Source organism: Podarcis gaigeae (assembly GCF_964106915.1).
Source record: "Podarcis gaigeae genome assembly, chromosome: 1".
Classification (NCBI taxonomy): Eukaryota; Metazoa; Chordata; class Lepidosauria; order Squamata; family Lacertidae; genus Podarcis; species Podarcis gaigeae.
Genome location: NC_139678.1, coordinates 89,604,856 through 89,630,133, shown reverse-complemented (window position 1 = coordinate 89,630,133; position 25,278 = coordinate 89,604,856). Strand labels below are relative to the sequence as shown.

General features: G+C 41.8%; 2 long non-coding RNA genes across 2 annotated transcripts in view; one reads left to right on the top strand and one right to left on the bottom strand.

Moving 5' to 3' along the window:
* Positions 1–25,278, top strand: part of LOC310825486 — a 632,470-nt gene that overhangs the window by 110,728 nt on the left and 496,464 nt on the right. The gene's annotated exons all lie outside the window — the stretch shown is intronic.
* Positions 9,120–25,278, bottom strand: part of LOC310853083 — an 84,159-nt gene continuing 68,000 nt past the window's right edge. Inside the window, exons 3-4 of the long non-coding RNA XR_014568530.1 lie at positions 14,775–15,025; positions 9,120–9,267 (exon numbers count right to left, since the gene is read on the bottom strand). This is a non-coding gene — a long non-coding RNA (uncharacterized lncRNA). The remainder of the gene's footprint in view (positions 9,268–14,774; positions 15,026–25,278) is intronic.

Sequence of the window (25,278 nt, the reverse complement as noted above, 5' to 3'; positions counted from 1 at the left end):
TCCAGCTGCTCAGTGATTAGAGCGTCTTGCTACCTCTTAACCCTTTGGTAGCAACACCTCCGCACATGGCTGGGGCGGCACAATGGTGGCGGGGCGAGCCCCCCACAGGGTGCCTTCTTGTCACCCCCTCAAAGATGGTACCCAGGGCACTCCGCCCCCCTGCCCCCCTCTTCCTCCACCACTGGGTAAGTTAGGGGTAGCACAATTTGTAACCATATTAATGTATGCCGCTGGCCATTTCTCTCTCAAACTCTATTCCTCCTCTTCTCTGCTTTTTTATAATTCTGAAGCCTATACTGGATTCTCACAACAGCTGATGGTGCACAGCTCTCCACCACCCTGTGAATTTATCCCCCATTTTTACTTTCTGGAGCATCAGGGGGAAAAATTAACAAGCAAGCAAGCAAGCAAGCAAGCAAACAAACAAACAAACAAACAAACAAACAAACAAACAGAAAGTGGTATTAGTACTGCTGGGACAATCAACCTCAGGACAGATAGTGAAGCTAGTTATGTATCCTGACAAATCTACCGCTGTTATTTACTCCTGCCTTAGTTTCACAGCCCAGCAGGACTTCTAAACCAACTGAGGTAGAGATCAATGTCCGAAAACACTTTCTTTTTTGGTTGGTGTTGAATTGGATTCTGATCTCTCTCTCTCTCTCTCTCTCTCTCATCAGGCTCAGGCCAGGCCATGACTCTTTATTCAAACTTGTGAACAGCTCTGGATGGAGATGTAAATCCTTTGCAATTAATAGGTATTGAGATAATCCTCCTTGAGCCAATTTGTTGCCACGTCTGAGTTAATAAAGCATCTTGTGATACAGAAGAAAGAGCTGTAAGAACTAGATTAAGTTTCAGGAAGAATTCTATGTTTGTAAGTCAGGCAAAAGACTAATGATAAGGGAAGCTGAGAATATTCCAGCATGGCATGTAAAGAATGAAATCCAACTTCATTTAAATAGACTTCAGGGCACACAACAGGGCTTCTCTTTCCTCATCTCCCTACTGAAGCCCCATGCTCCCCTCGTCTTCTCCCGGGGGATTTGGGGAGCACATATTGGTGGTGGTGGGACTGGACGGAAAGCAGAAATCCTGTTGTGTAAATGGAAGTGTTTTGTGCTGGTGGAGATGCACAATTGGATATAAGCCTATAATTTTTTGGGAAATGAGCTTGGCTAGGATTAATTGCTAGTCACTTTAAAATACATGTTGATGAGATAATTTTAAAATGCCTTCCAGTGCCTTTATTCATGTTTTTATCTGTAGGATATTCCTATATTTTGCTGATTTAAATTCAATTTATTCCTATTATAATATTGTACAACATGACACTAAAGTAAAGGGCAGCATATTATCTCTCACTCAAAGCATGCAATATAAATATTTTAAATTAGTAATAAACTTCAGAGACCAGGATATAAAAGTAAATGCACGGTGAATTGTCCAAGCAATATAGTGACTAAGGGCTTGGTGTGATGATGACAGTTATAGGAAATGGCCCCATCAAGAGGTAGTGCTTTTAAGTCACATTTCAATTGGATAGATAAATATAATAAAGTGAAGATATTTATGCACATGTTTGATTTTCTTCTAGAAATCAATGGGACTTTGCAGTCTGGATCATATTCAGTAAAATTTGCCACCAGTTCCTTCTCTTTCTCCCAGTACATTATAAATCATCATAAAAACATATTATAACATAATGATTTTGTCTTCACAATGTAGAAAAGCTAAAAAGGTAGATGACCCCTGGATGGTTGAGTCCAGTCAAAGGCAACTATTGGGTGCAGTGTTCATCTCGCTTCAGGCTGAGGGAGCTGTTGTTTGTCTGCAGCCAGCTTTCCGAGTCATGTGGCCAGCATGATTAAACTGCTTCTGGTGCAACGGAACACTGTGATGGAAGCCGGAGCACACAGAAATGCCATTTACCTTCCCGCCACAGCAGTACCTATTTATCTACTTGCACTGGCGTGCTTTCGGACTGCTAGGTTGGCAGAAGCTGGAACAGAGCAACAGGAGCTCACCCCATTGCGCGGATTCAAACTGCTGACCTTCTGATTGGCAAGCCTAAGAGGCTCAGTGCTTTAGACCACAGCGCCACCCGCATCTCTATACCATCAGTGGTGAAGCTGCATGCTCTGCTACTGGGGGGGGAGTGTGGCTGGTGCCCCCCAGGCACATGGCACGCATCCCGGGGGCATGACGTGCCACCCGCGAGGGCGTGACATGCCGCCTGTGGGGGCGTGGTGCCCGGCACTTGGGGGGATGCACGTGTGTCCGGGGGGGGGTGCCAAGATGGCACCCTACTGGAATAGTGGTGCCAGGGGCAATCCGCTCCCTCCCCCCCCATTCCTCCACCAGTGTATACCATGTTGAAGCACAGCAGTCAAATGGAGTAACGACTTTGCATTCAACTCATGGCACTTAGAACATGGTGGCATGGGGAGCTTATCTTAGCAAGACAAATTTTCAAGCATTCATATTATTATCTAATCAGGGCTGGTGTGGAGACAGTGGTACCTCTGATAATTCTGAGGTGGAACCATACCTTAGAAATCCAGCACATGTTTGGCATGCTTGGGACCCCAGAGAGCTGTTGATGATCAGAGCAGATATTAATATTGGGTAAATAGATAAACTGGTGGACAAACAAGAGTTTTCTGTGTTCTTCACCTGCCTAATCTCTACTAGCTGGTTAGGGGCAGGAATTGAAACTTAGGTCAGATAACCAATGGAATATTTGAACTCCTGTTCATTTATTTTATTTTACACAGAAAATAACAAGCCCTGGAGAATTTGTGGAGGGAAATCTACATCCTTGGTGTGGAATCTGTTGCCCTCCAGATGTTGTCAAGCTACAGCTCCCATCAGCCCCAGCCAGCATGGTCAGTGGTCAGGGGAAATGGGAGATGGAGCCCAGCAACATCTGGTCCCCCGAACCTGATCTAGATGGATCAAAATATCTAGATTTCAGATAAATGGAAAGTCAAGGGGAAATATTTGCATTACAAATTCACTTTATAGTAGTAGTACACACCAGGAAACCAAGTACAAAGTATTTAAAGCACATGGCTTCCAATCAGCATAGCCCCTGCTAATGCAAAAGTTGTGCATGGTGAGGAAACAGTTCCTCTAATTAAATCTAAGAACTCCACAGCTGTGTGACCATAAATTTTTATCTACATCAGTGGTAGCTGTAAAAGTGATTCTAAATTAAAATTTTAACTTTTCTTTTAATTCCCCTGCAAGGCAGCTTATAAATGATCTGCAAAGCCTATTTATATAGGCTAAATAAAGTGTGCAAGAAACAAGGAAAAAAAATTCTATACACTTAGGACTTTTGCATACCTGTATTTCTGGAGGGAGCTGTCCCACTCTGTGTTTATTGTTTTCTCCTGATGAGAGAAGAAGCAACAACATCTGTCCCAGTCCTATGCCAGTAGGTATAGTATTTATCAGTATTATTAAAATCTGCATACCATCCTTCATTTGAAGATCACAGGGTGGTTCACAACATAAAAATACAAGATGAGAACACAAAGTACCTGTTCAAAAAGTATAAGAACAAAAACAAACCAATAACCCCCACATCCCAAAACCATATTTAAAAGTACAAAGAATGTTACTCACCCAAAGGCTCAGTTAAAGAGAAACATTTTCATCTGGCACCAAAAGATATCTAATGACAGTGTCAGTTGAGCTTCCCTGGGGAGAGCATTCCACAACCTGTGAGCCACCACAGAAAAGGTTCATTCTCATGTTGCCACCCTCCAGACCTTTTGTGGAGGAGGCACACAAAACAGGGCCCCAGGTGATGATTGCAAGGTCTGGGTTGGTTCATATGGGGAGAGGTGGTCATTGAGGTATTGTGGTCCTGGGCCATTTAAGGATGTATAGGTTAAAACCAGTCATTTGAATTGGGCCTGGAAACAAACTGGTAGCTAGTGCAGTCAGGCCACTTATATGCTCAAACCATCTTGCCTCAGTGAGCAACATGACCACTAAATTCTGCTTCACATGAAGTTCCCGAACCATATTCAGAGATAGCCCCACATATAATGTGTTGCAGTAATCCAACATAGAGGTTATGAGAGCAGAGGTGACAGAAACTAGGCTACCCCTCTCCAGATAGAGGTATAGCTGGACCACCAGCCAAAGCTCATGGAAAACATTCTGTACCACTGAGGCCACCTGAGCCCCAAGTGACAGTAATGGATCTACATGGACCTCCAAGCTGTATACCCTCTCCTTCAGAGCAAGTGTAACCCTGTCAAGAGCAGGCAACCTCCTAGCCTTCCAGTCTAGGGCACCAGCCACTTACAGTGCCTCAGCCTTATCTGGATTGAGCTTCTGTTTATTGGCTCTCATCCAGTCCATTACTAAGTCAAGAAAATAGTCCAGCACATCTACTGCTACACCTGCAGATGTAAAGGAGAATTACAGCTGGGTGTCATCAGAATATTGCTGAGAACATACTCCAAAACTCCAGATGACACCTCCTACCAGTTTCATGTAGTTTCATGTAGATGTTAAACATGGGGGATAAAACTGAACCTTGAGGAACCTCATTTGAAGATTCCACAGGGCCTAAGTGCACTCCCCAAGCATCACTCTCTGGAAATGACCATCCAAGAATGACTGGAACCACTGCAAATTGGTGCCACCCATCCCCAACTGGGACAGCAGCTGCAGAAGAATACCACAACTGATGGTATTGAAAGCCATTGAGTCGTCAAGAAAAATTAACAGGGACATATTTCCCCTGTCTCTCTCCCAACAGAGGTCATCATACAAGGTGACCAAAGCAGTTTCTGTGCCAAAACAGGAACTTAACCCCAATTAAAATGGATCTAGAATATCAGTTTCCTGAGAGTGCCTGGATCTGGTAGTTGGAATTAAAATCATTTGTGTAAAACACAGTCCGTTTACTTTGTAAAAAAAGCCTCTTTGTTTATCATTGCTTCATGCTGAGCTGCTAAATTCATTGTAATTTTCACCTTCTGTTTTCATTTTCAGCTTCTATCAGTGCTAGTTCTCTGGAGCTAGATCCTGTAGATGTTGCTCTACTCTCCTTCTAAGCATCCAAGTTGTTTGCATACCAGCAGATCTGTGTTGTATTATAAATGACACCTTAAATAAACGCAGAGAACAAAGTTTGTGGCAGAACTATAATATCTCATTAGAGGCAGGCAAACACATGTATCACAGGAGGCAATTTAAAGTGGAGTGGCAAATTGAATCAGAAATACACACTTACTGAGAGAATTGTGTTTGATCTCCTTAACTCTCATCTATGTTGGACGGCATCTAAAGCATCCATTTCCCCTCAAATTATTTCTGCTTGTAGAACTGGAGACAAAAGCAGAGGAATATTAGACTAGAAAGGATGCAAAACATTTCAGATTTGTCACATTAATATTAGAGACATTGGCTCATTAGACAGCAGAGCACTTTGGCAATCCTGAGGAGAGAAAGACTGCTCCCTCCCACATTTGCACCACTTTCAACACACATCAGCAACCCATAATAGAGACTGTGTGATACCTTGTATGTAAAAACAGCAACTCTATGCAACAGAAAGACTCTATGCAACAGAGGTAACACTGCATTGACCCTCCATGTTCACAGCTTGTTACCAGCTGTGTAATGGCCTATTCTGGCCAAACTTAAAGTCCCCTGAGGCATTGTGCAAGGTCTGGAGAAAGCATAGAATCTGGAGTTATCTAGCACCAAAAAACCCCCCAAAAAACAAACAAACCATGCAGCATAGTTCTAGGGTAGAAACAGAGAAGTTCATTTGGGACAGGAGTACAGAAATGAACTCCTGTTCAGAAATGTTCCAAGTCACTATGACCTGAGACCCCCCTGCCTTCTCTGAATTCCACCTCAATTTGTAATGGCTTGGGGCTAATCTGGCAATTTCCACCCTTCCCACATGTATCATTTACCAGTTTTAGTGAGGGGATAGGAAAACAGAAGTCAAGGTGAAAGCCACTGGCTCCTTCAAATTGTTCCTAAATTACTGGAAGTGTTGTTGTTATAATAAGGAAAACAATTGAACTACATAATTGTTACTTCATTGTTGCTAGATGTCAATATAAGGATTTTGTTGTGGGGAATTTATTTTGCATCTTTCAGCTAGCAAATGATGCTTCCACAGCGACTGGTCTATGTGGTGAGGCTGCCATCAGTCACATTAAGCTCTTTGCAGGGATAGGGAACCTGCATCCTTCCAGATGTTGTTGGACAACAGCCCTTATCTGACCATGTCAGCTGGGACAGAAGGAAGCCCAAAGGAAAAAGTAATCTAGATGGCCACAGGTTACCCTCCCTAGCTCCAAGAGATTCTTTTTGTGATATGCTAGAAATGACAGCGAAAACTACCTCTGCCTTCCTTTTATTGTAGCTTTTTGTAAATTGATGATATCTGGCTGGATCCAGGCTAAGAGCCCTGGTCCCCTCAGAAAGCTAACAATTACTTCCTTAACAATTGCTTCCCTTTCCCAGCAAACATGGAGAATTGTAAGCTTTTTGAGGGGAACAGGAGTCTCTTAACAACCCTCAGCACTCTTAACAAACTACAGTTCCCAGGATTCTTTGAGGGAAGCCATGTTTCTTAAAGCAGCATAACACTCCTTTAAATGTCAGTCAGTTGGTACCAGAAAGATGGACATGCTTTAATTCCAAATCCTCAGGCAATCCAGCTGACTGCAGGACTACAAATGGAAAATGCACCATGCTATGTAGAGTCCAACTGCAAATGCTCCAAGGCAGGGATACAGCGGCCATGTTTACAAAAGAGTCCTCTAATTGACAGTCTTTTATCTCAAGGCTTCCTCTGTGTGAAGGGCTTCCTGGTCTAAGTCTTATCTAAGGATAAAGAAACTTCAGGAAGGAGACCAGAAGCCTTGAAACTGCCCACCCACCATGGGTACCTGGAAGCTGATAGAGCAGGCACACTGGTTACCTGACCACAGGCCTTCCCAGCATAGTAAGATATATTTATATTTAAATGAGAGTAATTATTTCTTAATTTGCATTGATGAAAATAGATTGGCTTATGCAAATGTATATGCAGCTCCATATCTTCCTTTTAAACGATGCGCAAGTGACCAGTCTAGACAGCACCCAGGAGTATCTTTTCAGTGTTGCCTCCCTTGCCCCTCTGCATGGTACCTTCTCTTCAGACCCTCAATAAAAGCTATCTCCATGACAAACAGGAGTGATTCTCCACTCTTGCTGCCGTGCGCAGGGCATTACAGCAATACAGCTATAGTTATGGTTGATGAAGCACCCCCATTACATTTCCCTGGTTTGAACTCTTTGTAAAATAATTACCCTCTGGACTGAAATTTCTCATGCTTGTTTTCAACCCAAGGGTGAGAAATTTTTTGGAAAGCTTCATAAACTCCCATTTGGGCATTTTATGAGAGAATGAAGGCTAGGAAATAAAAACAAGTGTTCTCTGCTGGCAAAGAAATATTTCACATTCTTTATTTGTGCTCAGGTAAGTTAAAAACGGTTTCCTTTTCTTCCTCTTTTTCTTTTTTAAAAGTCTAGCAATTATTCCTAACTGTGCTTTTCACACGGTGTGAGACATTTTATTTGGGGGGGGGGGGTGCTTTTGAAAATTGCTTACATGGGTGTGCGTTAGCTGCTCTTTTCTCCTGCTATTTAGCAGCACACTTAAGAGCACAGTGCCCTGGGTAAAATTCCCGCAGTGGCTGTATCTTCTGCTTTCCAATCTCTTCTTCAAGTTCTCTTCAGCTGCATCACTAAGGGCTGTGACTAAGTTCACACATGAATATTCATCGCTCGATTTCACTTCACTTGAGGTCTCAAGACAGCTGATTATGTGAACTGTCTCCACTGGAGAGTGCCATGTTTGAGATGACATAAAGACATGTAGAATTTTCACCTGTGGTTTTAGCTCTGTGCTGGCACACTCACACAAGATGATCACCACTTGATGTTGCTTTGCAGGAGCAGAAGCATGCAAATAAAACAGCAAAAAATAAATATCACACATCAAATCCACAAACCAAATCCCAGTTTGTCAAGATGGTCTGAAATTCAAGCAGATCTTTGACCCTCAGATTTGCTATATAATTCATTGCCCCATATTTGCAGCTTGAAGCATGTGTCCCTGGAAGTGCAGTTCAATGATATCAGTGAAGCTTGAATTTAGTTTATGCAACAGCTTTGCTTTATATCAAAACTCTCTTCAAGCATTATAGCTCCACTGTTGTTCCACATGAGAGCTGGGTCATGCCAAGTAGCCCCATCCCCTGGCATCTGCATAAAGAGCACGGTCTATATTCTATAATGATGGAGCCTTCATATATGCAGCTGTATTCAAAGGCTCCATAACAATTGACATTTACTCTCCTCAGGGGGCGGGGCTACTCAGTGTTTTCCTTCTTCTCCCTCTGACCACTCATCACCATCCCACCACCAGTCCCCTGGCTCTGAGCGCTGGGGGTTCCCCAGCTGGTGTCTCCCACCACTGCTCTGCATCCAGCCAGTCCATGACAGGAATACATTTTTAACACAATGGAACAAGCATACTATTTGCTTGTTCAGACCCAGAAACCTCCCCCCTAAATAAATTCACACTTGACTCAAATTTTGGTTTTGGTTTTTGGCAGAATTTAGGCCACAACTTTATTGATTACAGAAAGTGACTGGTTGCATAGGCTCTGGTTCGACCAGCTCCCTGCCAGCTCCCTGCCATGCAGGTAGCGCTGGCCCAGGGTTCCAGCATAGGTCAGCCGAGGGTGAACACCTGGATAAGCGGAAAGCCAGGAACAGGCTATCTCTGCCACCCAAATGTCCCCCTGGACTCAGGCATGGGCACAACCCCCTCTCCGGGGTTGACCAAACCATTGAGTCCCTGGATTCCTTTAATGGAATACCCTTCTCCCATCCCTATCACCTGAACCAGAGCCTATCCACAACCTTACAAGTTGTGACAATTTGCTACGGGACAGGAGAAAACCCAAATGGCAACAGCCAATCAGCCAAGTGGGGGAAATTCCTGCCATGCCCCTGTCCCAATGACAGATGACGCACGGTGGTATAGCAAGGTCATACCGTCAACACATATACCCGGAACATTTGCATTGCAGAATGCTACTTGGTTTCCATACATGTGGAAGCAGAGCTGCTGTTCCACTTACAGCTTAAAGCAAAAGAGCAATGACTGGGAGCTGGAAATTTCTCGATGTCTGAAAACAACCCAGGATGCTGAAGAAGTACACGGAGCTGTGTACAAATCCTAATGATCTAGGGGCGAACTAGGTTGGTTTGTAAGACAAGGAGAAGCAAACCTGAAACTGTTCCTCATATTATATCCTCTTAAACCCAACATGCAAGAATGTGTGAGAGCATGCGTGTGTATATATATATATATATATATATTTGCTTTCGTAGATTTTCACGGGTACAGGAATGCAGGTTTTGGTGTCCTCGGGTGTCTTCCCGTGTAAAAGGCCTAGACACCCCAACTTTTACACGGGAAGACACCCGAGGACACCAAAACCTGCATATATATATATATATGCAGGTTTTGGTGTCCTCGGGTGTCTTCCCGTGTAAAAGTTGGGGTGTCTAGGCGACGTTTCGACGAGGTCTCACTCGTCATCTTCAGGCTGGTGCTTTCGGCTTCTTGTTACTGGAACAGAGCGGGATCTCAATGTTTGAGTTCCTATAAATACTGTAGAGGGGGTGTGGTGTCTAGCCTCCAATGTTCTGGGCAGAGAGGAAGTTCCCAGGCTAGTGTGCCTTTTCTTCTTTTGTTCCTTAATTACTTGAGAGATACCTTGAGTGATTTCTTGAGTGATATCCTGAGTACCACTTAGGTGGGTCATTAGGTGTGGATTAGTTGCTAAAGTCTTTGTGTCAGCCAGATCTGTGTAGGGATTGCAGGGGGGTGCAACAAACAGACGAATAAATACACGTATCGCAGAACACAAGAATGCCGTCAAAAAAGAAGAAAAAACTTCCTCTCTTTTCCAACACATGAAAGAAACAGGACACGAAATTAATTTTGCAGATTCCAAATTGCTCTTTAACACGGAACATCACCACAAGAGAATAATCATGGAAGCCATCGAGATAGAGAAACACCCTCACAACATGAACAAGCGTGACGACACATCCCGCTTGCCAGACATCTGGAAATTAGCCCTCCCCACAAAAACTGACACCAGATCCAGAGGCACACAGAACGCCAACACCAATCAACCACACCAGACCCAAACCCAGACCCTCTCCACAGATGAATTACTGACACCATCCAGTAGCCAATCCATGGTGGCACCTCCGGATGCTGCACCCCCCTGCAATCCCAACACAGATCTGGCTGACACAAGCCACAAAACCACAGCTCGCCCCTATACACGAAGCCAAGCCAAAGCACAACTAAGTGCAATACAGCCATCTTCTCAGGAAAACTCTTCACAAAGTTCAAGAGGTCAAGACACAAAGACTTTAGCAACTAATCCACACCTAATGACCCACCTAAGTGGTACTCAGGATATCACTCAAGAAATCACTCAAGGTATCTCTCAAGTAATTAAGGAACAAAAGAAGAAAAGGCACACTAGCCTGGGAACTTCCTCTCTGCCCAGAACATTGGAGGCTAGACACCACACCCCCTCTACAGTATTTATAGGAACTCAAACATTGAGATCCCGCTCTGTTCCAGTAACAAGAAGCCGAAAGCACCAGCCTGAAGATGACGAGTGAGACCTCGTCGAAACGTCGCCTAGACACCCCAACTTTTACACGGGAAGACACCCGAGGACACCAAAACCTGCATTCCTGTACCCGTGAAAATCTACGAAAGCAAATATATATAAATTGCTCTTTAACACGGAACATCACCACAAGAGAATAATCATGGAAGCCATCGAGATAGAGAAACACCCTCACAACATGAACAAGCGTGACGACACATCCCGCTTGCCAGACATCTGGAAATTAGCCCTCCCCACAAAAACTGACACCAGATCCAGAGGCACACAGAACGCCAACACCAATCAACCACACCAGACCCAAACCCAGACCCTCTCCACAGATGAATTACTGACACCATCCAGTAGCCAGTCCATGGTGGCACCTCCGGATGCTGCACCCCCCTGCAATCCCTACACAGATCTGGCTGACACAAGCCACAAAACCACAGCTCGCCCCTATACACGAAGCCAAGCCAAAGCACAACTAAGTGCAATACAGCCATCTTCTCAGGAAAACTCTTCACAAAGTTCAAGAGGTCAAGACACAAAGACTTTAGCAACTAATCCACACCTAATGACCCACCTAAGTGGTACTCAGGATATCACTCAAGAAATCACTCAAGGTATCTCTCAAGTAATTAAGGAACAAAAGAAGAAAAGGCACACTAGCCTGGGAACTTCCTCTCTGCCCAGAACATTGGAGGCTAGACACCACACCCCCTCTACAGTATTTATAGGAACTCAAACATTGAGATCCCGCTCTGTTCCAGTAACAAGAAGCCGAAAGCACCAGCCTGAAGATGACGAGTGAGACCTCGTCGAAACGTCGCCTAGACACCCCAACTTTTACACGGGAAGACACCCGAGGACACCAAAACCTGCATATATATATATATATATATATATATATATATATATATATGAATGATGGCTATTACCTCACTCAGCCTCTGGGCCTGTAGAACAGTAAAATTCTGAGCTACCCTTTGACTGTTGCCTCAGGTAAGAGCCTTAGGTGAGACTGGGTGAGATGCTAATTGCAGTTCCCACCTGGCCGGTGGCTAGATAAAAAAAATGCATGCAGCTGAACACTCAGCTATGCTGCAGAGCAAAGCACCATGAACATTCACCAGCCTAAAGATGTGTTGACCAGGTCAAAGTGCCAGGTCGGGCCAGCTAAAAATAATTGCAGTAAATCTCTCTTTTATCAATATGTCTTAGAAAGACTGCTTGAAATGGATCCTGAAAGGGAAGAAGCAGCACAAACAGTATGACATGGAAGATGTCAGATGCCAAGACTGGTGGAAAGGAAGGAAGATATGTGTGTGTGTCTGTGTGTGTTGTTTTCCCTGCATCTTGAAACATCTGGCAATTTCCAATGCTTGCTGTATAAATGGAATAAAATTGCGTTTTCCCTTCAGGCTGGCCAAGCTAGTTTCCTTTGGGACTAAACTAATAACTTGCTATACTACTGAAGACTTTCCCCAAAAAATTCTTCTCAGTGGGAATCTGAAATCTAATTGGACCTTCCAGAGTTGGACTGTCAGTCATTCTCATTTGCAGCTAATATTGATGCAGATAGAATTGCCATCTGTCCAATCTTGAACTAGCTTGGCAAGGGTTGTTTTTCATTTGTTTGACACCCTGCATTTCATTTCTATCATGTTTCAATGTTCGTAAATGGGCAAACACAATGATTACATACAAGAAGTCAATTATCATGTACAAATAAATACCATGTGCTAAGAAACAATAACTTCTCTCTCTCACACCCACACACCCACATTGAGATAGCAACACTAGGAATAAATCCTCAGGAAGAGCTAATCTATGGTTCCAAAAAATCTAAAATGTCCCATATGCTACAAAAAAATAATAAATAATAAATAATGCAATCCAGCAGAGAGTGAAGTATTGTTTTTAAACCCATGCCTCCCTCACTGGGTTGGATGTTTAATTGAGGCTTCTTGTCTTTAAATGATTTGGCTGCAAAGCAAAACTTTGATGTGTTTGGGAGGATACTGGAAGTTAGATTTTCAAATTGTCATGGCACTCCATGGAGTCCACTGTGGCCACTAATAGATTGCCACAGAAAAGGACATACAGTGGTACCTCGGGATGCATACGCTTCAGGTTACATACGCTTCAGGTTACAGACTCCGCTAACCCAGAAATACTACCTCGGGTTAAGAGCTTTGCTTCAGGATGAGAACAGAAATCATGCGGCAGCGGTGCGGCAGCAGCGGGAGGCCCCATTAGCTAAAATGGTGCTTCAGGTTAAGAACAGTTTCAGGTTAAGAACGGACCTCCAGAATGAATTAAGTACGTAACCAGAGGTACCACTGTAGTTTTTTCTCTGTCTGTAGATACACACACACACACACACACACACACACACACACACATACACGAATATGCAAATTTAGAAATACTCACTATAATTTAAATATAAACACAATAATAGAAATGCAATACATCTCACCCTAACAGGAAAGACTGTGACGTATGTGTCTGCTCATGCTGCTTTTCAGGTATAATCTATTGTTGAGGAAATCCTTTCCACAGCCTCTCTACCCTTCACCATCAGAATGTTTCAGATTTTGCACCAGAGCTGCCAATTTTAAGATTGCTCTCTGCTCACAGAACCCTATGTGTTGTGAGCAAAGTGGATTTGCACTTTGAAATCCAGACTGAAAGAATACCATGTCCCTGGATTAAAGGTGTGGAGAAAGCAAAAAAGGGGGTTCCTGTATGCCAAATATGGGCAAAACATCCCTACTCAGCACCAGCTTGTATTAATAGCTAACACCATACAGCTGTGTCAGGTTGGATGGGTAGCTTGCCACAGTAGAGAGGATGAAGGGTGAAGCACAGTTCGTTATTGGCAAAAATGGCTCCTCATAGAAACTAAAGGAGTGACCATTTTGAACTCTGATGGAGAAGTCTACTGTGTGCCCATGCCCCTGCTGCTAAACAAAGGGCGACACTCCTTAAAGTGTTATTGAGAAGGAGGAGGTGACACTTCTTGCTAAGGATCATGGCCTATTTGTTGACAAATGGATTGCAGCAAGTCAAGTGTTAACACTGTACGTCTCTGCTATTCAAAAAATGAACCGGTCAATTTACCTCACTGTTGTTCTTTGTCAGCCAAATAGAAAATCATTCTGTTGAAGTTAAATGCAGTGGAAAAACAAGGAAGTGGGAACACGTAAATTTTTAATCTAAGCTCTTGACCTGAAGGAGAGACACTAGGAGTTGCCATAGTAAGGAAAGTGAACTCTCTCATTTTGGAACTACTGACTACTTTGGTTGAGTTTTTCCATCTTCTTACACAATATATCAGAGATTGAAAAACAGGAGCCAGTGAGGCCATGGATAGAGTCTCAAGATACAACAAGCTTTAGGCCTGAGACAAACGGTACAAATTTTAGCCAGGGGCTAGTAGGGTGAGAACAGAACTTTTGTTAAGATCCCAATTGTATCAATTCAGATTAGAGTCCCAAGCCTCTGAACTTCCCCACAAAGCAAGAATTATACAGGATTTTATTTTGAAACAGGGTGCCCCAATTTGAAACAGGCACAGCTTGTCAGAATCAAATTAGCACTCAGATATCACCTCCGCAAACAGCCAGAGACTGTGGGGCTTGCCATCCCAGCTTCCTGTCAACATTCCTGCTATTGCAAAATGTATTTTGGGGGGTGGGTTGGGGGTTAGCATGGGAAGACCATGGAGTAAACATGACAAATTCTGTTTAAGCAAACCAAGTGATTTTTTTAAAGGTGTGCTTGAGGGTCTAACTACACAGGATGCTAATTGTGTTGCTTTTAATCAGTTCAGTTCCTTACCCCCTTCTTGATTTAATGAAGGGTGGGACAATGTTCATCAAGAAGGCAGCATGCAGAGAGGGGAGGTTTAACCTTTTCCTGCTGCCACACTTGCATCAAGTATCCACCCTTGGAAAAAGAGGTCCTATTGGTGCACACTGATGTTCACCTGAATATGTGATGGCTAAAACTGTACAAAGAGCATACCTCCAGAATAATGGGATTTACATGTTTTCTTGGAAGCTTTTGAACACCAGGGATTCTTCTTTAGCCATGGTACTGTATGCACAGCCAAAGAAAACTACAGTGTCCAGTCTTGATCACTTATGAAGCAGTCAAGCAGGGTTGAGATGGAATACATCAGCTGTACTGGCTGAGGTTGATGGGATTTGTAGTTCAAAACATCTGAAGAGCACCAGAATGGGGACGACTGGAAATACATTAAGATTTCCTATTGACTGGGCAGAAAAATAAGACATAAGAGATCATCAACATATTTTACATAGCATATAATCGGAAACCAGATCTAGCCACCCAAAAATGAGAACTGAAGTTCAAAATAATATTTGAAACATGGCATTTACATTTTACCATTGTAAGTAATACATTTTTAAGTTTGATTTCTTTTGCTTTTCAATATCGTTGTTGTTAGATGCTGGCATTGATCTGGCTTAGGGCCCTCATATTTACGGGACTGCCTACCCTGGTATGCCCCACAGAGGACCTTAAGGTCCATGAATAACCATAGTTTAGAGGTCCCGGGCCCTAAGGAAGTCAGACTATCCTCCACCAGGGCCAGGGCCTTTTCAATGATGGCTCCGACCTGGTGGAATGCTCTGTCCCATGAGACAAGGGCCCTACAGGATTTAACCTCCTTTCGCCAGGCCTGTAAGACAAAGCTATTCCATCTGGCCATTAATTTGAATTCAGCCTGATCTTCTTCTCTTCCCTCCCTCTTCCCTTTTATGAAGATTACCCACTTTGGGACCCCACAGCTAATTCTCCCCTGGCCTCCTTGCTGGCCCAAGTAGGACTAATTCAGCCAGCTAGCCCTGGTGACTATCTAATGTTCATTGGATGGATTTCCCACAAACTGATTTTTGAACTTTGAATTTTATTGTTATTCATGTTTTTATACTGTATTTTATGCTGCTTCTATGTTGTATTACAATTAAGTGTTTTAAATTTGTTGTTAGCCACCCTGAGCCCAGTTTTCTGAACCGGGAAGGGTGGGGTATAAATAAAAAATTATTATTAATAATTTATTATCGTACTAGTTCACAGATGATAGCAGTCCCAATTGTGTATTGATTCTGTTTCATCTCTGCAAGTCCTCTCTAGGGATGGGGGAGAAATTCAATTCAGTACGCATTTAAAGCCAAATCTATCAAATCTATCAAATTTGCACTTTCCAAAAATAATATGCAAATAGAAACACAGCTATCCTTTGAAATTCACACATATCCGAATTTTGCAATGTAGTTCTGATGTATTGTTGGAAAGCATGCATAAAAAATAATAGATTAGTGAAAATAGCACACAAAGATGCAATATAATACTGGAAAGTGCTTGCAAAAATGTGTTTATTCAGAGAAATTCATACTAAAATCCTGATGATTTTTTGTGAGAATTTAAAAATAAATCACAAATTGCTTCAAAATGCAAAGAACCAAATTTAAGATTGGAAAAATGTGAAACTGAGGGAACTAAAATTTATAGATCCTTCCATTCCAAGTCCTCAATGATTTCTCCAAAATCAGAGAGGAATTAATTTGAGGTGGTGGAGGGGGGGAGAGACACACACCAAATGGCTACAGGTCCTCCACAATACCCTGTTTCAGTCTTCAAAACAACAGTGTGTGCCCTGCAAGTTTCCTCCTGGTTTGCCTTTTTAATTTCCTCAGCAGTTGTTGGCCTCAAAACACAGGGAAAGTGTATATTCTGTAAGAATAAATAATCTGCTGTCAGAAAATTCTCCCTGCTGAAGCATAAATGAGCTATAGGATCCCTGCCTCCAGCAGGTTCTGCCAGACACATGGCTGGCTGTCTTCCTGTGGCTTGCTCATTACTTTAAGATGAGTCAACCTTCTGTTACTCCAGTGAATGCATGGCTGCCATTCTCCTGGGACAAAAGTCATTAAGGGGATTTTATTTTAGTCCTTCTAAATTGTTTCCTTAACTACTCCAAATACCTGAATTCATGTGGACTATAAGTAACACAGACAAGCTGAAGGCGGTTGTTTGCTGTTCATTGTTGGTTCCCAGCATTCTCTTCTCCTAATGAAGGTGCCAGGATGCGACAAGAAACAAGCTGCCAGCTATCACCCAGTTCTGCATCATAACCTTAACCCTATGTCATATCCATGATGAAGTGGAAAATGAGAGAATAAAAATAGAGTCTGGGGATTTTCCCCTTTCCCCTGAAATATTTTCTGAGAGCCCGTCAGGGAAGATGTATTGTCCCCAGAGGATAAAAATATCGCTAAGTTGCTCGGTCCCTGTTCCTGCCAACCTAGCAGTTTGAAAGCACAAAGTGAAAGATAAACAGGTACCGCTCCGGCGGGAAGGTAAACACCAGTTCTGTGCACTGCTCTGGTTCACCAGAAGCAGCTTTGTCATGCTGGCCACATGACCCAAAACATGGCTCCCTCGGCCAGTAAAGTGAGATGAGCGCCACAACCCCAGAGTCATCTGCGACTGGACCTAATGGTTAGGGGTCCCTTTACCTTTACCTTTTACAATGCTCATAGATCTCTAAGGCAGTGCATTGGTGGTTTCAGTTAAGCCCTACTAAGAAGTTTCTCTCTCATTCTTTGAGACTTTTAATGCATGATTTTGCATCTCAACTTCAATAAAGTGTTGCCAGTTACAAAAAAGTAATATATTTTCAGACACAAAGCCTACAAACCAGTTTGTATTAAAATGCAATGAGATCCTCTATACAGAGGAAATGTGAGCAACAACAACAGAAAAGGTTCTTCCTGCACACTAGCCTTTGTTCTGATGCCATTCTTAGGTTTTCTAATTATTGCATTTAGAGAGTTCATAAGTTGAGGTTTGGGAGGGACCTACAACAAAATGTCACAGTGTGATGGGCTTCTGTCAGCCATGTCTTCCTTCACAGTTCCTAATTCTGTTCACTTTCCAACCAGTTTTCCATTTCATCCCAAGAGTACATCAACATTCCATGGTCAGTGAGCATCTTCAGTCCTCACTGGGCTGCTTTCTTTCCCTTAGCTTTTAATTTTACATAGCTCAGTCCACCATAATGCATACTTTTTGGCTGCAGCTCTGAATTGAATGCAGGCAAGAAAATGAACTTGGACATGTCTTGAGATCCTATAACCTACTAGAGAATATGGTCACTTCTTCACAACAATGCCCATTCTCTGCATATTGTCGAAGGTTAGACCTACATCTACAAACTGGTTTGCAAAAAGATACTTAAAACAGAAAAATCAGAAGTCCAGCTGAATATGAATAACTCATTGACTGTGCCTAAAGTGGCTCTTCAGGTTATGGCCAATTTTGCTCAGCATCAAGATTTTGTTACAGGAAAACTGACCTTCAAATACAAATAAGGAACTGGAGCTTAATTTGTTTCATTGACTCCTATTGCCAATCCAAATACTTTTCCAATGAGAGGTACATCACACTTAGACTATCTGAGCATGATAATAGATAATTGGATCTACCAAGTCTGTTTTCCTTTGGAGAGTTTTACTTCTAATACACTATTTAAAATTAAATGGAAATTGCCTGCAGAAATATAAATCACCAGTGGCATCTCGGCTACTGGTTGACCATTCAGCTTAAAGAAGGTTCAAACCAAATTGTTGGTTGCCAACAGGTAAGTAGTATCATCAAAGCAATATTTGCCAGTGATACTGTCCAAGCTGATGAAGACCATGATTGGTTATCTTGTGACTGATTAAGCAAGATAGAATAATAAATGTAGAACTGTTCCTCCATTAAGTGTAAAAGGAGCAAAATTAAGGTTTTAACAGCATTTTAATGTACAAGAATTGCCAAAATTCATATCTAAATCACCACCAAATCAATGGTGATGAGTTGTAGGCAAAGGCAATATATTCATGATTTTTAATTGAATTTTCAGCAATATTATTTTTATTTTTATTTTTTAAAGGTCAACCCATTGTGTTCAGTGTTTTGAACACTGGGACAAATATATGGTAAACTCAAATGCTAAATTAAGAGTAATGGGTGTTCCACAATATATCAAAAAGCAATAAATCTTTGACTTCTTACACCTTGATTTCCACTGAAAGTACTTGTCAATGAAGTTGAGTAATCTATTAATATACAGGTTTTATTTCAAGTTACTTACCGTACTTAAGTTCATTATTTTCATTGGTCTACTCTGACTACAACTAACATTGGATATTACCCATTGATGTGTGTTTTTAAAATTCTGTGAAAGGACTTTCCCCACAATGTTCAAGACATTGGTCTGTATCACTGAACACATTTTACCTTGTGAGATGTGCTAGGAATTCATAGTTTAGATATAGCAAGGAGTTGTGGGGTGTGGGGTGTGTGTGTTAGGCAACACTTTCACTGAAGCAGTAATCACTACCCATTTCTCAACCCACTGCTCATTCTCCTCTGAATTATGCTAAATCAAAAATGGTTCAAAGAAAGACTTTTGTGGTTTGGCCAAAGTTTCTGAGAAGCCAGAGGCAAACAATCAAACAATTTGGCATATAGAAGAAGCATCAAATATTAATCTACTTAATTCCCTGACTTAGTGTGGGCAGACATATTACAAGTTCTGCTTGGAAGGCTTGGAAGCTGTTTAAAACAGCTTCCACTTACTATTTCTTCTGTGTGGCAGTTGTAGAGCTGCCTACATGGATTTCCACTTCCTGTTACCTGAAGAGCCTGCATAGAACCAGGCATATGAAGATTTCTGATATAATGGGGATGATTTACCTGATGAACCATGCTATAAAATATAATGGCTCCGTGTTGAAATGGGTACTATAGAGAAGCTGAAGACTAGCACAATTCCTCATTAGACTTCTGCGTATTCTGAGACATAACATCTAACCCAAGTGTCAGCATACACCTAGCAGGCTACCTGAGAGGCTATGCGTACTCTGAGGTCAGACTAAATGTTGTGTAAAGGCTACCAAATGACTTTGCAAAATATCAATTCTCATACCATGCAAGGCATGTGGTAGAGGTCAAATACTGCTTTGACGCAGTCGAAATAAATTTTAAATTTTAAAAATTGTCCAGTAGCACCTTAGGACCAACTAAATTTGTTCTGGGTATAAGCTTTCATGTGCATACGAAAAGGTAACACTTCAGGTATCTGAAGAAGTGTGCATGCACATGAAAGCTTATACCCCAAACAAACTTAGTTGGTCTCTAAGGTGCAATTTTTATTTTTTGTTATTTATTTTGACTGCTTTGAGAAAAGTTATGATTGAAAGGCAACATGGCAAAATCAGAAATTAAATAAATGAGAAGATAGGACTTAAAGCAGGCTGCATGAAGAATTATAACATGGTGGGAAACACAGCTAATATGTTTCATCTTCTGTGGATCAAGTCAAATAGGGTATACACAACACTTTTATTCTCAGCAGCTAAACGTTTCCAGCAATGCAATGCCCATATAAGTGCAGAGAGAATACTAATGATATTAAATAGACAAGGTACTCCATTCCAATCAAATGTGCACCGAGATTATTCATTTTCCTATACAATAACAAATGGACTTGTCAAAAACAAACAGAAGGAAGCCATAAAAAACAAAACACCTGCTATTACTTTCTTACAGATGTGCTTGCATATGGCCAGGGAGACAGAAATATAAAATACTTTAATCATTGCCCAGCAAATTAATCGCTCAGCAGCAGTCACCTAGTCTCATTTATGACAAAAACCACAATAACAACAACAAAACTCCATGTTCTAGGCTCAGTGGGTTTTGCTAATTGTATCAAATATAACTTTCTTCATAGATTTCTTCCCTCTTAAGTTTGCAAGCAGGAAAATATTCATCATCATCATCATATTATTATTGTAGCATGATTTACTGGAATGCTTTAGTCTGATTCACAGGATGCTTGAGCAGGGGAATTCTGAATATATTGGCACTACAGTTATAAGCATTTGCATAATTATATATTGCGTGTCACGGTCCCCAAGCCACCCCCCAAATAACTCACAACGCACACTTAATTTTTGTTTAAGGTTTTTGGCATAATTTTGGCCAAACCGTGAGCGGTTGTTTAGGCATTGGTTAAGACTATCTGTCCCCCCGCCTGGGGACAGAACTGACTTCTGGGCACCACCGAAAGACAGTGCGGGGGAAAGCAAGTCGGGGAGAAATGGAGCTGAGTCACAGACCCTCAATTCTCATCCGCATACTCCCCAAAGGCTTGCCGGCCCTAGTCCCATTCCAGGGATTGGACGAAAAGATGGCAAGCCCCAGGATTCCTTTAACGGAATTCCCTTTCCGCAGCAACCATGGAGGGGCAGGCCCAGCCTATCCTAACCCCTCCTCCACCAATTTATAACCAATGCCTAACCGCAACCTTACAAGTTGTGACGATTTGCTACGCAGTAGGCAAAAACCAAATGGCCCAGCCAATCAGCCAGATGGACAAAATTCCTACCAAGCCCCTGCCCCAATGGCAGACGACCCCATGACAGGCATAGCAAGGTCAATGCAACAACCCCTTACTCAAGGTTGGGTGGGCGGGTGATCCGTTGCACACAGCAGAGAAAGCTCCAGGCTGCATGCAGAGTATTTAAGCATTTTACCCCTCCCACCAAAATTGCAACATAACTTTTACCCCAGCAACCCAGTGAACCAATCACTGCCCCAGGCCATCTTTAGAGACCCTGCCTGGTAACAGAGGGGTGGCTCAGCAGAACCCACTGCAACATGTGCTCTCCATTAAGGAGAACACGCTTTGCTGCAATCTTGGAGAAAGCTCTCTGAAATGCCACTGATATTGCATAGTTAATGAGACAGCTTTTAATTGATTGATTCTGAATTGATTCACAGAGCAATCCCCTAACAGAGATCTACCAGGAGTTTGTCTCCTCTATGTCTGTGATTCTAGGATATCAAAAATGATATCGAAAGTTGAACAACTTCCTCTTGCACATCAGGACTTTCCTCTCTTCTTTCCCATGCATGACTCCTAAAATGGGGATTCCCCCCAACCCTCTGGATCAGATTTGTGGATGGTGAAATACACAAACAGGTGGATGAGACGCACAAGCAAAAGTCATTCTCCTCAGGCACATATTTAGCAGGATACTGCCCATAGAAATTATACTTTAACATGCAGTATCAATCTTTAGGTTTTGAATGCAGTATCTGGGCTATTTCCAAATATATATGCTTCGTAGTTATGAAACCCTTCCAGCTAGGTGGTGCAAGCATTATTTGCATGCATGTATTCATTTCAGAGGATGTTCAGTCCACTAAACATTAACATAGGAAAATGCACAAAGAAAACTTTATTAAAAGTCTAATTTGTCTTGCTATGTTTTCTGCGGTAAAATACATTCTCAATCCATAGGCCATTGACAGAAGACTAGAATGTCCATCCTTAAAATAAGTGTAGGAAATGCAAGGAGCCCTGAGATTTTTAACCCTGAAATGGTGGACATCCCTGATTGATTTTTTTAAAGCTTTCCTACAACTCTCTTCGTCTTTCTTTTCTGTTAAGAAAGTTTTCTGCTCAAAGATTCTCTTGGAGTATGTTGGTAATGCATCCTCACTGGCATCTGATATCTTTCCAGATGTCAGTAAAAAGGGCATCCAGTCCACTTAGTAAGAAGAGTGAAATAATGTTACTAACCACAACAGACAAAATGGCTCCCCTGTTAAGAAGGCTTGCTGAGTAATAATAAAAGAGAGTGCCAAGGGAAACTTGAAGCACCTCTTCTATGTCATTAATACACAAAACTGAGTGTCGATCAACAAGACCCGCCATTTTGGAGTCAGATACTCTCTTCTTAATGTTAGCTCAAAGTGTGTTTAAAAATTCATCAATCTCACTATACACTATATTGTGGGGAACAAAAGAGAGGGAAACCATTACTAAGGGCATGGCACGATGAAACCAAAGTCGGCGTTAATTTAAGTGATGGGGGCAAATTGCTAAGGCATTTAAAGAAGCACTTTCACAGCACACAATGCAGTCAAGCTGTATGTGGCAGTGGTTTGTGGGAAAATTAAAAAAATGGTAATTGCTAATCTCCATTCTGTACTGCTGGGTAAAACTGAAGAATGGGGCAGGGGGCTGGGGGCATTTTCGCAGGAAGACATAGCTGATCAGCAACAGCATTGGACCTGCCAAACGACATCTGTGCTGTGCAACAGCATGCCAAGGACATCCTTAATTCAGGCCCTGATGCGAACAAATAGCTGAGATAAATGTGACAGTGTATGTATATGAAAGTCAAAGCTAATGAGACATTTCGTTTTTTGTTTGTTATATCTGAGAACAAAATATATGCACATTATGGAAGAAAACTAGGCGTGCTCTTGATTAAATTCACAATCCCCAAACTCCAACTCCCCCCAATTTTCTCCAAACTATACCCCATACGACAACTATACAACAGCTAATGAAGCTGCCACAGAAGGTAAAGGGGAAGATATGATTCAACTATGCTGTAAATCATAATTTGCACAATGTATATGTGTTTTGTTTTCAGATACCATAACTTAAGTACAAAACTATCTTCTGAGAGGTGCTGACAGTGAACACAAGACACTACTCTCAAACTGAAGCCCAAATAAAATTGATGTGCATGGAAATGTCAGTTGATGGATTTTTTTGTTTTTTTATTTGAAGTCAAGTCGCTGTATTTTAAACTTTAAAAAAGACTTGTGACTGACAGAAGGGAAGAAACAGGGCAAAAAAGGAAGGGGAAATTACAATAGAAAGAAAATTGGCCTCCAACAACTCTGAAGATTGAAACAAGAATGAAAACTAAAAATAAATGGTCATTTCAGCAATAGGATGCTTGTAGCGGGCAGCTGTGTTGCCAAAGGAAATAGCCTACACATGACTATTTTTAGATGCCATAAGTACAGAGATCAATATTACACATTGTCTATAGCCTGAGGAACAAAAGGAGCAAAGAGAGACAGTGAAATCTGATAATACATTTATTGAGTCAATTCCTTTGGAACAGACAGGTGTAAGGTAAAACTCAACGTTCCCCAACAGCTAAGCAAAACTGGTTGTCACAAGAGTTCCAGTGATGTCCACACATTCTTTGTAGTCTTTGGGATTAATCCTAATGGCCAAACTATGTGTAATACTAATGAAAATCCACCACACTTGCTATTGGTCTGAGGTGTGTGTGTGGAAAATTCCCTTAAGTACCAATTGGGCAATGCATTTTAATCCCATTCAACACACATTTAAAGCACATGTCTACCCCAAAAGAACCCTATGAACTGTCATTTCACCCTCACACAGCTACCTTTCACACATTACAATTCCCAGGATTCTTTGGGGGGAAGCTAGGTGCTTTAAATATGTGTTGAATGGGATTAAAATGTATGGTGTAGATTTGCTCTTTGTCAGTCACACCTGTAGAGCAATGTGAAGATTAGATCAGCCACTGATGAATGCCTAGAGGCATCTTAATGATAAAAGGGTGATTCCCTAGATTCATCCTAAAGAAGGAAAACTTTGGCCCTGCATATGATTGGCTCCTAAAAACCTTTAGAATACTACGCATGTGCATTGGTTCTCTGTATATTCCAAGCATTTTTCACATGCAAAATCAACATGCATGTGTGGGAATGGGGATGCACTGTGTAGCTCCACTGTCACATCAAACACTTGGAGAATCCACCCGACTAGCATTGGTCCACAGACATCTATGAGGTGGGTATCCTTAACACATACATCTTTGTTCACCCAAGTTCAGTGTGACCTGGATATCCAGTCATGCATATTTTGATGTTTCATGGGCACATTTGGGTATACAGCTACATGCATGAAAGCCTCCTCTGTACAGATATTTGCACTAGATGTATAAATGTGTAAAATTAACTTAAAATGGTGGAGAGACAGAAAATGAAATTTCACATGAAGGCCTCAGAGCTGAGCTCAGGGATTTTTTACCACCTTTCTCACACCAGCACAAATGTCAACAAGAATGCACATGACCTTAAGATGAGCCAGTCAAATAAATAAATAAATTGGATGTAAAACACTCAACATTTTACTATCAGCAAGAACTAAACCAAGCATTACCTTGCATATTTGTATTTTTAAAAGAATATACAGAACATGTACTGTTCAGAAAACTTAGCATATCATTTCACATAACACACGAAGTGAGACACTCCACAGGCAACAGGGGGAAAACTTAACAATAACAACATTGTCACTGGTAAATGAAAGCTGTCTTTTTAATTTATTTAAAATAACTAGTTAGATATGACCTTGTGAGAACCCAACTAAATAGGAAGAGGGGGGTAATCCTTTCCTTTACCACCAGAGGGTGGTGCATAATGTGGATTAATTGTTTCATGGTATAAACAATGATCAAGAATCCACTCCCAAACATATAATCTGTCTGCAGTTTACATTGATTGCTGCAAGGCCTTTGGTGCTGTGTTACACTTCTGGCTGCTTCAAGCACTAAGATGTGATTCTATGTATAAATTGAATCCTACTATTATAGTGCTGCAG